The sequence below is a fragment of the Convolutriloba macropyga genome, chromosome 15 (genome assembly GCF_964194025.1).
Source record: "Convolutriloba macropyga chromosome 15, txConMacr16.3, whole genome shotgun sequence".
Classification (NCBI taxonomy): Eukaryota; Metazoa; Xenacoelomorpha; order Acoela; family Convolutidae; genus Convolutriloba; species Convolutriloba macropyga.
This window is the reverse complement of record NC_134482.1, coordinates 46,171,428-46,184,707: the sequence shown is the minus strand read 5'-3', so window position 1 is coordinate 46,184,707 and position 13,280 is coordinate 46,171,428. Positions and strand designations below refer to the sequence as shown.

The following is a 13,280-nucleotide window of genomic DNA, read 5'->3' as shown; positions in this document are numbered from 1 at the left end:
AAAATGATATAGAACACAGCAGATTTCAAAATTTCATATACAATCTTACGTAGACACACACATATTTTTGAAATATAAACAATGACTTTTTCACTGAAACTGTAATAATATGTATTCATTAGACCTCAGTTCCACGCAAACAATGCTTGGTAAAAAATGGAGCCTTGATGTTCTGTAATTAACGTGAACTTTAAAAATCAAAAGTATGCAACGAAATTTGTTTAAACAAATGACAACGCCTAAATAAATTCCAAATAAAATATGGATTGTAGAAAACCACAGTTGGACTAACATAATCTCACTATTTCTACTAAAAAAAAACGTTCGAAGTGTGCGCTGAACATAAAAATTGACAAAAAGTCAATGTATGAAAAATAAATGATGCATTTTGGATATATATGAAGATAAACTAGCAAAATAGGGGTGTAACTTTAATTCTAAGCTCCGGTGCGAAGACATAACAGTTTAGAGGTTGACAAGGCTACACGCGAAGTTTTTTTTTGTTTGGTACTTGTGGCAAATTTAAACAAACTCGGTTGAAGAATCTTCTTTGTTGCCATTTTTTTGATGAAAAGTACTAAATTTTGTGAGTTTTAATCAACAAAATTGTTCCAACAGGTCAACAACAAGTCCTCTGATATGAAAGTAAAAAAAAATGATTTATTGATTGTTAACAATTGTATCATGCTTTTATCAATATTGAAACGAATTTGAGCGAAGATACAAAAACTAATAACAAAACAAAGGAAATCATGCAGATACTCAAATTAGTTTAAACCTCAATAACTCTATGGACAAAAACTAAGAGATCATTTGACTAAAACTCAATGCATACGATTTTGCTTTGTTTTTTACGCTGGACGAGCTTGCTAATGATACTAATAACAACTCTCTACAATAATTATAGCAGTCGGTCATTATCAACAAAACAAAAAACCAGTTGAGCATATGTTTCCTCCTCTACTAAGGTGGGACGCAACCATAATCTAACTTCTCTTTTCAACATCCAATTATAAAAAATTGCAATTCATTTCACGGCTGTGAATAGATGGTGACATGAGGAATTCTGTAATGCATTTTGTTCATTCAAGACCCCGAGAGTATTTTCAACCCCAGAACTTTAAGGGCAACCCCTTAAAGTCAGATAGCAAATAATGAAAAAAAAATGAAACGCTTTTTTGAGATGTTTTAAATTTCAACTAATTTTTAATTCTTTTACAATAACAAGTCACCTATCAAAAAGAAGCAAAATCTTTATTTTTCTCATTTCCACCTTACGTTTCTTCAACGAATGATTGAAAATTATTGTCACTAAAAAGCAAAAAAATAAGCGGTAATCAAATTCTGATGCAACTCAAAATCTAAATCTAACGGAGAATTTCGGTATATAACGGCTAAATGCTGCAGTAGTTTTAGAGTTTCTGATTTAGCCGACGTTCATGCGAAATATCAAAGAGAATCGAATAATAAACGAGGTTATAGAGCAAATCGGTACAGACAATGGTTTTTGGGTGCTATTCCATTTGATATTGAGTGAAAATTTGGAGTTGCTACAATAATAAAACTTGAATACTAATGTTATACGAATTAAAAGTGACAAACAGTATCCCGTCAGACAACTGAAAAATTTATAACTTTTCCTCGGACCATGTTCGAATAAACCAGATTACACAAACAGGAGAACCATGTTAGAACTTACCAGATTACCAAGACAGGAGCAAATTGATTTTAATCACAAAGTTTATAAAAATGAACCGTAAAGAAATGGTGCTTAGAATCAATATTCGGTTCAAATTCGTGTGTCTAGATAACTATTATAAGAGTGAGATCATTTTATGTAAAATCTTCCTAGCACGTTTTGAATGATTATGAGTCGACCAGAATTGTGAATATAATCTTGAAAAAGTGTAAATGCGTACCATCTTTGGTACCCTCTGCGACCGATTTCTAGGATAGTTGCAGAAGCAAGACATATTGGGCATCCCTTGCGACCTCAACTGTCCATCATAGTGCTAAAATTAGTTTTTTATCTTGAGTTTTCCGCGCTGATAATGGGTGTATATATATATATATATATATATATATATATATATATATATTTATATATGTATATATATATATATATATATATATATATATATGTATATATATATATATATATATATATATATATATACATATACATATATATATATATATATATATATATATATATATATAGAAACTTTTAAGCAAGCTAATTTTCATCCCCAAATTCAAATCAACATCTTGATCTAATAATCAGACTCTAAATTCTACTACAGAAAATCATTCTGGTTATTATCTCATTTTGAGAAATTTAATTTTCTTTTTTAAACGAGTATAATACTGTTAAAGTTAAAAACACATTTTATTCCGCTTGTAAAATTCCGTAACTTAACAGTTTATGGACCCAGCAAAATTTTTAAGTTATTTTTGCTGTTGACAGTGGTAATTTGCTGTTGACAGTGGTAATCTTTTTCTGCTTAGTACCTTTTCTTTTCACAATTGTTTTGCTGCTCATACAACGATGGGATCAACAATCAGTGAACCTAGAGAGGAAATACTCAGGACTTTCCAATCTGGAGCGCGAAATGTGGCATTGATGCAGACAAAGAGACTCCACAAATCATTAATCGGGAAAAAGATCAATCCAATGAGCCTGCACCACTGGACAATGGGGCAAGCATTGATGAGAAGAAGAATCACAAGCTGCTGAACGATGCATATGAGAAGGAAGTTGCAGACATCAAGTAGAACTGTTCAATGTGTGGTGCCATCTGGCACTGACTCTAGATGCAACAACCTTCATGCTAATGAGATATGACTGTGGTGTGAAATGACGACATTGGAGATGAAGCAAAGGCTGGAAAGCTTTTGCAAGAGAGATTTCAGAGCGTGCAGACGCCGACAGTGGCGATTTTGGTGGCACAGACTGCTTGACTGCCGCTCGAGGATTGTGAAGATTTAGTTAGATTTTTCATCAGATGACAGGAATCGCTCACAGGGCTACAAGAAGCAGGGAAAGCAGACCAGGAGGCCGTCTTCAACGCCTTGGTCCTCAAAGTTCTGCTAATGGTGTATGAAAGGTTTACTATACAGCAAAGCCTCAACCCGGCAACGAATGTCACATAGTTGAGGAATGGGCTGCAGAATAACCATGAGAGCACATCACAGAGACACATGGGCATGGGATGAAAGTAGTTCAGTGGAACTGGCAGTGAAGCGTGACTTCAACAAGGGACCGAAGAGTGGGAACTGCTTGTGTTTGGGATCACTGGATAATTTGCCGAGGACTGCAGTAGAAAGGAGGCAGCATAATGCAACAAAAGTGAGTGAAGGGTCACCTAGACAGGGCATGCCAGAGACAAAGAGATGGAGGCAAAAATGAGTCATTGGCAATGGGACCAACAATGGATTAACCAGACGAGGAATACTGGGCAGGTCTTACCCCATAAAAGACAACAATCATGTTAGTGGACAATGGTTGTAAAGATCACAGAGTGACAAATATTGATGCGTTCCTGGACTTTGTGACTATTCAATCAGTGGTCAGAAATCCCAACGGAGTGGCTTCCAGAGTGGTCAGGAGAGGCTGTGTGAGGATCAGTATACCATCAATCAAAGGAGAATTCCAATGCGAACCCAAAAAAAAGTTTTGTGTGTGCCGGACTATTCTTCGAACTTTTTATCAGTCTCAATATGCCACGAAATGGTGACATAGTTTCACTTTCGAGAAAACAACAGCTGCATAAACTCAAGAACGGAACTCGGGTGAAACTAGCACATAAAAATAATTTGTTTTACTTACAAAGCAGCATTCTAGAATTCATAATAAGCTCAAAAAGCGTAAACATGACAGTGCAGGGAAGTTGTACAGACAATTAGGCTATTTGAATCAAACCCGTGTGTGGTCAAGAATGCACCAGAGACAACAAGGGAACACGATGATTTATGGAATGCGTACTCATTGGTCAAGATCGCAAAGACTCCAGTATTTGGAGTGGCAGCGTCCCAAGCAGAAGAAAAACTGAAGAGAGTGTTCACAGACGTGATGGTAGATTTCAGACTAGAGTCACTGTCCGAGTTCCGGTTCTTCATTGTGTTTGCAGATCAGTACATCAATTTGTGCTTGTGGGACTAGCTCGAGGCAAAGAGTGAAGCACTGACTAGCCTGAAGAAGTTTGTTCTCAGTGCGGGGACGCCCATGAAGTTGAGACAAAAACAATGCGAACGGGTTTATCTCAGAGCAGTTCAAGATGTGCAGTTTAAGTGCAGGCACTCTACAGAAGAAGACTATAACAGAGACGCCACAAAAAAATGGGTTAGCTGCGAGGTGCAATAGGACAATGCTGGAGATAGTAAAATGCTTGATCATTGACTTCAGTCTTCTAAAATGTGGGGAGCAGCGATTCTCTATGCAACAAGGATCAGGAATTGGGCTGGGAGACGAGGAGAAGAACAACTCCCAGCAGAGCTGATGAGAATTATTAAACATATACTTTCAATTAGAAATTTATCTTTTTTTGATTGTGAAGTTTTCACGAGGAAGAGGGACAGAGACATCAGCATACTTGAACCCAAGGCACTAGAAAGATAGTTTGTGGGTTAAACTGAATGAGACAACAGACACCTGATGTACGTACCCAACACACGCAATGTGATAGCAGTTCGAGATTTGATAATCAAGGAGTCTGAAGTGGGCTCAATCCCTGACAACAAAGACACCCGAACAAATAGATGAGGGGTCACGGCAACTGGGGATATGCCGCCCAGATGATGATCATCAACACGATGGCAATAAATAGGAGCACGCACATCTACTGCAAAAATGAGGAGTTCCGTGACGCAGAGAGCGTCAACACTCAAGAAACGACACTAGAACGAGATGCCTCGGATGTTGAGGTAGCAGCACTAGATAAAGAATCTACTGCAATAAGAGGGAGTCTCAGTGACTGGAGTTTTTGGGAGACAGTGACACAGAAGACTTCTCATAGTCACAGACAGTTGGAATCTTTGAAGAGGCATTGGAACAAGCAGACAGGGAAGAGCGCAAACACAGAAAATTATCAAGAAAATTTCCGGAATGTTTTAGAGAAGTCAGGACCCATCTTGCTGTGACTGAGGGTCACTATGTGGAATCCAGAACAAATTACGATGCCAAGCAAGGTGATGATGGGGACCAGTGGCACCGGGCAATGAAGAACAAGTTCAAGGCAGCCAGAAAAATTCCGGTTTCTACTTCAACTTTCAGTGAAGCAGGGCCATGTGACACACCAATGTGATGTCAAAAGGGTTTTCCTGGACTCGCCAATAGGGGAAGAAGTGTATCTTGAACAGCCACAAGAGTTTGCAAAACAAGGATTAGATGGAGGGAAGTTAATATGTCGACTGAAAAAAATCAATTTTTTGTTTGAAACAGGCAACTAACAACTGGTATAGGGCACTGGTAAACTTCCTTCTGAGATACGGGTTCATCAGAAGCAAGAAAGGGTGACAAAATCATCTTGGTCTGCGTTGACGACATCATAGTAGCATCGCCAAGCAGAACAATGATCTCCAATGTCCAAAAAGCACTCGAGGCAACAATTCATGGAAGACAGAGGGAGGTGACACTGGTTTCTTGGTCTAAGAATCAGACAAGAAGACCGCAAATTCAAAGTTGATCCAGAAAGAAGGCTACATAGAAACAATTCTTGAGCGGTTTCAAACTGATCAGTGCAAATCCTCAAGAACTCCAGCTGATTTGAAATTGAAACTTCAGACAGCACAGAAAGGAGACGAAGAAGTGGAACAAAGGAACTACAGAAGCCTGGTTGGATCATTTCTGTATCAGGCCAAACAGACAAGGCCAGACATTATGTTTACAGCCAACATTCTGTCCAGACACATTAATGCAACTACCAATCAACGCTATGCGGAAAACGACCTCTGTGATATCTTTAAGGTTCAAAAGTCTTAAGAATTACTTGCACAAAAGAGGTTAGTTATATTTTAGTGAGGGAAAATGATGCAGACTGGTCTTGTGATGTGACCGACGGAAAATCAACGACGGGCTTTTACTTCAAGCTCAACGGACGTGGCGCAGCACTCAGCTGTGGTGTCAAGAAGCAAGCCAAAGTTGCTCATTTTTCATCAGAAGCAGAATATCAGGACATGGCAGCAGCAATTCAAGAAGCTTTGTGTCTGCAACAACTTTTCGAGATTTTTCGGCAGGCAAAAGAAACATCTAATAGCAATTGGAGAGGACAACCAGAAGAGTTGCATCAAAGTGTGACAGAACCAATCATGCAAAAGAGGAGCAAACACATTGAGACAAAATTCACTTATTTCGGGACAAAACGGAAAATGGGACTATTATTATTCATTACGTTTCTACTGAGAAAATAGCAGCCAACATCTTCACAAAATTCTTACACGTTTTGAAGGTGGAAAAACTGAGAGCTGTTTTGATGAGAACAGATTCTCTGCAGTCAGCTCACGGGGGGTGTTAGAATATCGATCAAATTATAGTCTTGAACGCAGTGAGAGTTAATAGAAGAAAGTTAAGCTTACCAGATTACAAAGACAGGAGCAAATTGATTTTAACCACAAATTTTATGAAACTGAATCGTCAAGAAAATGTGCTTAGAATCAGTAACAGGATCAAATTGATGACTCTAGATAACTATTATTAGAGCCAGATCATTGGGTGTAAAATCTTTCCAACATGTATTGAATGATTATGAGTCCAACGGAAATGTGAACGATTTCTTAGAAAAGTGTAAATGCGTACCATCTGTGGTACCTCCCTGCGATTGACTTCTAGGAAATTTGCAGAAGCAAACCATATTGGGTATTTCTTGCGACCTCAACTGTCAATCATAGTGCTAAGATTAGTTTTTTATCCTGAGTTTTCCGCACTGATAATTGGTATATATATATATATATATATATATATATATATATATATATATATATATATATAGAGGGAGAGAGAGAGAGAGAGAACTTTTAGGCTAATTTTCATCCCCAAATTCTAATCAACATCTTGGTTTAATAATCAGACTCTTAATTCTACTACAGAATATCGTTCTGGTTATTCTCTCATTTTGAGAAATTAATTTTCTTTTTTATATTAGTATAATGCTGTTAAAGTTAAAAACGCTTTTTATTCCGCTTGTGAAAGTCCATAACCTAAGAGTTTATGGACCCAGCAATTGTTTAAGTTATTTAACTATATTCAAAAACAAGACAAATTTGCCGTTGACAGTCGCAATCCTTTTCTGCTTAGTACATTTTTAGAAGCTAATTTTCTACTTAGTTAAAAACGCTTTTTATCCCGCTTGCGAAAACCCATAAATCAACAGATCACTTCAACGTTTCAGTATAAATAAACCAAAAACTGTAAAACTGTGTCATCAACTCTTTTATTCTCTAGAGCGTTAAGAACACTGAGGCAAGAGAACAACTTAATTTATTCACGTTCAAGGAAGCATTTCTTGAGAGACATCGGATCAGTTTGAGATTTGGAGTGAAACACACGAAAAGGTGAGTGCTATACTTCCTAACAATGTGAGACAGATGACACACAGATTACAAGCATCACGCTTCCCCAGTCACTACTTCTTTCTGGGCGTTCCTGAATCTTAAATTGGTAAAGTTTTTGGTTATAAAACTCATGGTTATTTGTATGAAGTAACTCAGACGTAAATCTCGCAAAACGATTCATTAAGCTGATGAGAAATTTAGTTTTGTTTATACACACACAATCGGGTCTTTACTTTGGCCCAACGTAACCCACATAAGCGGGTTTTCGATCTATAGGTGGGAGTGTGGCAACCCTCCGGTTGGTTTTTATTTGCAAAGGCGCTAAAAAATTCGTAAACTCTGAATTTTTTTATAATTTTTATTTCATAACTGATTTTATTAAACACCTCTCTATCATGTGACCTTTATTACCAAACCTGTGTAGCCTTCATTGAAAAAATAACTTTTGAATCTAAAATTCAAGTAAGTGATAAAGATGAACTTTTATTTTTTCAAACTGATAACACGTAACCTGACGACATTGCTTACGTCATTTATTCGGAAAACAAATTTGATTGACAAAAAAATTGTCTGGATATAAGTCTGCACTTCAAGAGCTTTATCGTGTTTGCTAAAATCATACCTTGCAAATACGCGTGATAAAACGTTTTGAGTTTTTCTTTTTAACAAGAAATAGTCCTAGCATTCTGATTCGCCAGTGGATTTGTTCAAAAAGTTGCATCAATGTGAAAAAATTTAACTCACAGCGCTATTTGTAATTTCACACAATTGATACAGAGTTTTTTTCTTTCATTGTTTTGTATACATATATAGAAAAGGAATTTCATGAATTATTTTTAAGATAAATTGTCTTGCATTTAACTTGCTTTTATAAAAGGCGTAATAATAGCAATTGACAAATTATACGTAATCAGATAATAATGGTGGAGGGGGGGGGGGAGAGGGGGGAGGGGGGGGGGGGCGTTTTAGGTTTGTAAGAGAAACCATTTGCACTCAAAGTTTATGAAAATAAGACTTGATTCTGTTGTAATAGAAATATTGATGCACTTGATCACACCAATTTTGAAGCTTTTCTTGTAGTCAATCCCCCCCCCCCCCCCAATTTACATTACATTATCCCAAATTGTAAAATATCAGGTAAAATTTCTTCTGCTTGTTAAGAAGTGCACTTTGTTAGGGCTGTTTTGGGGACATCTCGTTTTCGACCTTTCCACCTTTCACCCCGCCCCCCCCCTCCGACCCCCCCCCCCCCCCCCCCACACACACACACACACACACACTCTCCCCACAGAGCATGTGTCATTACAAAGTACATTTTTTATGTAAATAGATGGAGCGTGCCAAGGGGATATAGACCATTTGAGTCATTCCCACCATTATAGCCCCCCCCCCATGAAGTTATACCTTCCCCCTATTATGGCACAATTATCATGATTGGGGGGCCTATAGGTTATCTGAACACTAAGCTGGGGGGGGGGGGGGTTCAATGGGAAAGACCCAACAATTTAACCCAATATAAAGCCAGTTTTTCGTTCGTAGTTCGCTAATTTACAATTCTTTGTTTTCGTTTCAATCATCTTTCTCGTCGGCAGATCAGGATTGGTTTCCAGTTGAATAAATTAGATCTCACATCGGTTGCTGGGTCCGCATTTTCCTCCTGGGCCACAATGGCTGTTGGAGTAGCAATGGTCTCCAGGGCCTCGTTTGAACAATCTCATGCCAGCTCTGAAAAAAGCTGCTAGTTACCCAGTCGCACTCCAATGCTTATCTTGCAAGATTCTTGCAAAAATGACGCTTCCTTGCAAAATTTTCGCATATTCGACGGTCATCTTGCAAGATATTCTAAGATACCCATCAGGGTTAGAATCAACTTGAACAGAAATGGTTATCACCAGGATTTCATGTGATAAAGGGCAAATAATGAAATAATGCATATCTACAGAAAAAATCAAATAGATTTTACATTATTTTTGTGCACTTAATTGTAGGGTTTTCCTGTGATTATTTTAAAAAAACATTAAAATTTTCTAAAACTTTTCAAGTGACAACCTGATATCTGTGCAAAATATCTCCCTATCACGTCACGAAGTTATCTTTTTGGTTGTACAAGCACTCGCTTTCTAGGCTGTAAACATTCAGTGGGTAACATCACTAATCAGAACATTTTCAGACAAATTTTTCTTTTCAGTATAGTCAGAAAAATTCCAGAACGATCTTGACAACGATTCTGGAATTCGCTGACTCAGAGCAAAATTCAGAGCCAACGTTCTCGGATTTTCTCTATGATTCAAAGAAAACTCTGAATGAATTTCTGAATTGGCTCTGAATTAGAAGTTCAGCGCAAAATGTGTCCTGAACCACCTCTGAATCAGTATTGAAAGTGTATGAGAGTTATGTACTGAAAACTTAAACTTCTCTGAATTTGTTCTGATTCAGTACTGATTCTCTCTTGAGGTTAGGTACGGGCATAGTAAACCTGGGTTCGGGGTAATAGTTCTGACGTCTTTCTGGATTCTGTTCGAACTGATTTCGTTCCCACATCACATTAGCCTGAACGAATGCGATCAAAAGGACCATTAAGACAACATTTCGAAGCATTTTTGTGTTGGTTTGAATATCTTCACGTCTAAAACATCAAAAGAAAATTGCAGAAAGGATAAATTGCAATGTTTTTTTTTTTCAAATCAAAATATTTTTCAAAACTTCAAAAAATTTCTTCAAAACTGTCAAGTCCTCCGAAGTCTTCAAATTTTAAAATAATCAAAAATATTTTGACGTGGAAACCAAAAGTTTTTCTATGTTAAAAGCCATAAGCTTTAAGCTATGGAAATTGAAACAACACAGGTTGCAGAAAATATTCATTATTTTTGTCGGGCGTAGAAAGAGCTAAACTTTACTCACATAAGTATATTTCTATTTCAAATGCTTAAAGTTCTCGCTAATACTCCGAAGTTGTCAAACGCCAAAAGCATAATTGTTTCAGAATTTTTCAGGTATTGTCCCGAAATTGGGGGAAAAAATGAGAAAAAGAAAAAAAGAGTACCAGCAAAGCGTTGCTCGTTGATAGTCAAAACTTCAGTTTGAGAATGGAAATTAAATGCTTTAGTCAGAGAAAGTTTGAAAGTTTGTATTTTTTGAACACTTCTGCAAAAATGAGTTTAGTTTTTACGTGTTGTGGTTTTTAGCCTTCAAGCACGTGATATAAACATATGAACAGTTTTCTTGCAATAGACGAGACAGTATCATTTTGATTATATTACGAATGGTTGACTCTGATGAACTTAATGTGGTGAACTTAATTTTGTAACTTTTAATCAGTTGAGACAGTTTTAGATACAGTTAGTCAGTTATATGAGATGCATGTTAGAATATTTGATCATTTGCTTACAAAAAAATAACTAAAGACAAACAACTGTAAAAAATTGTCTGGAGGCAAATTTTCTGCTGCTACAGTTATCAGTCTTTTGATAATGCATATCTTCAAAAATATTTATTTTGATTATTTACTTTGCAATTTGATTAGTTCACCTCTTTGCATAGTATTACGTGTATATGTTTTTTATGAGGCGTTAACATTGTATGCATAGAAAAAGCCAATTTGGAACAAAGAAAAGAAATTGAAAAAGCAGAAAAACAAATTTTTCATATTTTTCGGTCCAACTGGAGTGAAGAATTAGCTGTGTAATTTAAATCGTCAAAAAAGAGAAAACTTTTTAAACAAGTAACATGCTCGCTATCAAAAAGTATTTCGACCATTAGGAAACAATAATTCACAGAAAATAAAAATCTGAACATTTCAAGAGTAAGAACTTAATTCAGTACTGAAACATTGCAACTCCAGAATTATTTATGTTTTTCTTCATTATTATTATATTGAAGCCATAGAGTTCGCCCAGGCTAAATTTATCCTGTATAACCTGAAAATTTCTCAAACCCAAAGTTAAATCTGAACGGACTAATATCATACTCTTTTAGCTTAAAGCTGGTAATTACTATAGTAATATGCACACTATTAACAAAATAAGTTAATTTGTAGGCAATTACCATATAACGCATTTAGCTAAGTGGTTACGACTTGCCACAAACTAAATGTTACAGGAAACCATGTTTAAGTTCAAATCGCATAAAAATCAAACCTTGTTGGCGAGATTTAAGCTAAACATATAAATTTTCATGCAAAAAATTTTACTCAAAAATTAAGACTGACCAGTGTAAATTGTGACATGGACAGAATACCGGTCATGCTAACAAACAGATTGTCTTTAGACTGATTCAGCGATGGTTTACTCTTCCACCAACCTCCGGGATGTATATAAATTGGCAATCACATGTTTGTGTTGTTCTAATCAATTCGTTCTATTTAACATACTGCAAAGTCATTCTGCTACAAGCTAAGTAATATATATTTTATCCATCCGATTCAAACAGACAGAAAACCAGTAATTTTTAAATGGAAAATTTGTTTAAGAGATGTTAAGTGTGAATTGTGTTTACCGTCAACACAGGATACGCTACAAAAAACAGAAGGTACAAAAAAGAGAAGCTACAAAAAACAAGCCTTCTAACAAAAAATAATTTTTCAATCTTATTTTTGGATCTCAAAACAGATCTTGCTTCGATTGAAAACAACGGAACAGTAGTTTACCGAGTTAGAGAACCTGAGATCCTTCAAAATATAACGGACAGCAAACTGAAAACCGCAAATTGCTACGCATTCTGATAATATCAAGAAATTTTTTTAAATCTTTGATAAATTAATCTTCAATCTTATTATAAATTTCATAACCGAACGAAATAGAACAAAAACCGAGAAAAGCATCACTGTTCGATTAAAAGTACCAAAATTCTCATTCGCAGTTGAATTCTCTCTTCAGTCCATTCCATATCGGAAGGCCTCAAAGAAAAAGGTTGCTGCAGACAGAAATCTATTCTGTGAATTGTCAATTAATGACAGACTGATAATACTCTGTTCACTTTTATCTAATGAATGATCATTGAAACTAGTCAGTCTACTGAATTTAAGTACTTTTTCATACCAATTACTTCGGCAATTTACAATTATCTTGACTTAAAGTTAATCTTAAATGTTTTACTGACTCGTTTAGTCCTGTAGTGAAAAGTTTTAAAGCTAATTATTAAAATGTAATAATTGATTTTGAAGCCATGTTTATAAAACTTCAGATCGTGAAAAATAGGGGTACAAAACTAGTCGTCTAAGTAACTCCTATTTTTTTCGGATCGTGTTGATTTTTGAAAAGTTAAGAATCAATTAATTTCACCTATCATTTCATGTTCACCTATCACTCATCTTTTCAGGGCTTGCATTTTTTTCTCTACAAATCAGATCAATTCACCGGACACTTTAAATATGCTGGCTCAGATCAAATATTGACACTCCCACTAAATTGGGGTTGAACGAAAGCCATCAACCAATGTTGATATGACTGCTAATATTCAAAAAAATTAATACACCTTTGCGTGTTATACATTGGCACAACCACTGTCATTTCGCATTATTTGAAAGCAAAATAAAACTCTCTAAAACTGAAACAGCCACCTAATTTTCAAATTTAAAAATGAATGCAGCTCCGTCCATCACATCATAAATATATATTCTTAATAGTTATCGTGCCTGAAAAGTTAAAGTTTATGAATAATTTCCGATGATCTGCAAATCTTAGATTATTAGGGCCCTGCGGGCCACAAATTAGATGGTAATGAATAGACAAAAT

At 36.0% G+C, this 13,280-nt stretch overlaps 1 protein-coding gene and 1 long non-coding RNA gene across 3 annotated transcripts in view; both read right to left on the bottom strand.

Moving 5' to 3' along the window:
- LOC142354506 (chromobox protein homolog 3-like) overlaps positions 1–13,280 on the bottom strand; it is a 572,284-nt gene that overhangs the window by 105,849 nt on the left and 453,155 nt on the right. The window lies entirely within an intron of this gene.
- On the bottom strand, positions 9,053–10,711 carry LOC142354628 (uncharacterized). The gene is made up of 3 exons (XR_012761106.1): positions 10,592–10,711; positions 10,025–10,174; positions 9,053–9,273 (listed from the first exon to the last, which is right to left on the bottom strand). It is a non-coding gene; the product is annotated as an uncharacterized LOC142354628 (long non-coding RNA).